Source organism: Benincasa hispida, chromosome 2 (assembly GCF_027475165.1).
Source record: "Benincasa hispida cultivar pf3 chromosome 2, pf3_genome.v1.1, whole genome shotgun sequence".
In the NCBI taxonomy this organism is placed as follows: domain Eukaryota; kingdom Viridiplantae; phylum Streptophyta; class Magnoliopsida; order Cucurbitales; family Cucurbitaceae; genus Benincasa; species Benincasa hispida.
Window position 1 is genome coordinate 9,088,794 of NC_143479.1, and position 2,924 is coordinate 9,091,717.

General features: G+C 39.8%; 1 pseudogene across 1 annotated transcript; it reads right to left on the reverse strand.

Moving 5' to 3' along the window:
• Positions 1–310: 310 nt before the first annotated feature.
• Positions 311–2,435, reverse strand: LOC120071486 (uncharacterized; annotated as a pseudogene). The gene has a single exon (XR_016527922.1). The product of XR_016527922.1 is annotated as an uncharacterized LOC120071486 (transcript).
• Between the last annotated feature and the right edge of the window lie 489 nt (positions 2,436–2,924).

Sequence of the window (2,924 nt, forward strand, 5' to 3'; positions counted from 1 at the left end):
GAACATAATTTTATGGCCCTTGGTCATTTTTGTGTAAATGGGCGGATCAAACTGCATCACTTCGTGGTATTATTCATTGAAAAGATTCGTTGTTTGTTTTACTATTGCAGCTTGGCATCAATTCATTTTGTTTGGTTTATCAATACAATCTTAAAGGAACCTTTTTCCAGGATAATTTCTTAAAAAAAATTGAACTCCTCCTGTAATGAATGAGTTGTTCCTCAACAACAGGGACATTTAATAACTCAAACCTAATGAAGAGACACTACACAATAGGGTTTATATCATAATAATGATGGGTGACAGAGTATTTAAGTTCCTCAACCACAGTAGTTTTATTCAACTAATATCTACTCAAACTCAATGTCAAACATGCTACAAAGTTTCATATATGAATGAGATTTATATGAACCTTTTCCATGAAAGTTTTTGAAGGACCCATGAGAAACATTCTAAACAACTGTTTAAAGTTTAGAGATCAAATAGATACGGTCGGTGAACGGAGAGCTTACTTGTGTATACATAGAAACTTGGGAGGGAAGAAAACTAGCCCTCTGGAATTGTCCTTCTGAATCGAGTATTATACTTTTCAGTGTTGATTCTCATCAGATTTCTGAATGATGAGCAGTGTTCATCCATGGAAGCACTTATTGGGAAGAAACATCCTTCTGGAAGGAACTCAAAGCACTGATTAAGGATTCATAAACCTTGATGCCCCTTAAGAACACAGAATCTCTCAAGAACTCGTTGTGATCATGCAATAAGATGGGAGTGTTGATCATTGGGGAGAAACCAAGAACAGGAATTCTCAGCTGTCTCATGAATCGTGCATCCGTCGTGGTAGCCAAGATTTCAGGCTTAGAAAGCTTCCCTCCAGCTTCTGAAATGGCTGTCCTGAAAACAGACCACCATGGATTTGAACCATTTGTCATCGTCATTAATGGACCTCCCAAGTAATCTCTAATAGGCCCTTTCTCAATAATCTGAAACGTCATGTTCCGCCGTGCCGGAGCCCATTCCTCCGCTATTCTTCTTCTTATAGCATCTGGGTCGGCGGTCGGCGGTAATCTGAGATCAAACCCAGCCTCCGCCTCTGAAGGTTGCATGTTCATCACAAACCCTGTGGGGGAAGGAATTCCGGCATTGACAAAAACAGGATTTACAGAGATGACTTCTGAATTAGCAGCTTCACCAGCCTTCACTATTTCGAATTGGCTCTCTCTGAATCTACTCACAATCTCAACACTCTTCATCAAATTCTCTATTGCGCTGTTATCGTACATTCTAGATCCATGTCCAGGGGTTCCTTTAGCCTTGATTATCAATCCCCATGGTGATCTGTCGGCGTAGAAAACCCTAAACTCATCTCCCGGTGAAGCCTGACCTTCGTCCATCATAAACCCTACATTCAATTCCTTGAACTCCTGGGACAGGACGAACTTCGCAGCTCCATCGAAACCCCCAATCTCTTCATCCGGTACATACGAGATGTGAATCGTACGGACAGGGATGAAATTCCGACTTTTGAGGTTCCGAATGGCTTCGAGATACTGGATGGCTATACACTTGTCGTCTTGAGAACCACGGGCGAAGATTCTGCCATCGGAGGTTCGGACAGCGGAGAATGGAGGATGAAGCCACTTAGAAGGCTCGGCGGGGACAGAGTCCATGTGAGAATTGAGTAAAATCGAAGGCAAAGAAGGGTTCGATCCATACCAGGTCACGAGAAGAAGAGGCTTACCTGGAACGAACTCGAGTATCCGCGTATTGAGGCCGATTTCCAGTGCTTGAGAACTGAGGAAGGCGACGGCGGAGGCGTAATCGGGATCTGGATGAGCGGTTTTGATCCTGAGGTAGCGTTGAAAGCGAGAGATTGGAGAATCTTGATCGGTTTCGCCATCACCGTACTGCGAATGGCTGAAAGAGAGAGGAAAGGAGAGGAGAAGAAAAAAAGCTGCAACTGGAAAGAGGCGATAGTGGAGATGGAAGTTCGCCATGGGCGGCGCCGGTGGTTCCGGTGGGCAAGTAGTTGCAGTAAGTAGGACTTTTTGAAGTTGAGTTGGCCGGAGAGCTACCGGTCGGAAAGACGGCCGCCGATGGAAACTTGGGTCGGAAGATGAAAACTATCTCAATGGACGATCGCGATCGAATCATTCAATGTTGAATAAGAACAGAAGACACTGATTATCAAATCCAAACTTCTTTTTCTTTGGACAAGATGTCAAGAACACACAAATCAGAACGCATCTCATTACTGACAAGCCGCTTTCTTTTTCCCCACAAAAAATGTTTTAAAATTGTAAAATGTCTACTATTATAAATATCATAAAAATAGATGTTCATTTCTATTGTCCTAAAAGTTAGATATAATTTTTCAAATTGTCCATTTGTAATAACTCATATTCGATGTCCATATAAGTCTCGATCCGAAATCCACTTCAAAATTCCAATAATTTTCATATCCAATTTTATAATTTTAGTTATTTTATTTTATTTATTTTTTATTATTATATAAATATATTATTATATCATATTTTCTCCATATCCATGTTTTCGTCGTGTTCCTCAATTTCACAACACCTTATCAATACAAGCTCTTGTTGTTTTCCTCTTCGTTATAATTAATAAATCTAATGTTATTTTGCATATTTAATATTTAAAATTTCTAACATAATAACAATATTTTATGATAGTGCTGCTACGACAAATCTCACAAAATTAGAATTTGCCACTACAATAATTATTTTTCATGGGTACTTGATGCCGAAATCCACCTGTATGCTATGAATCTTGAGATGACTATTAAAGAAGGATATATGACATCCAATCATGATAAAGCAAAAGCTATGATTTTCCTTTGTCGTCATCTCCATAAGGGATTGAAAATGGAGTATCTTATAATAAAAGATCCCCGTATCTTGTGG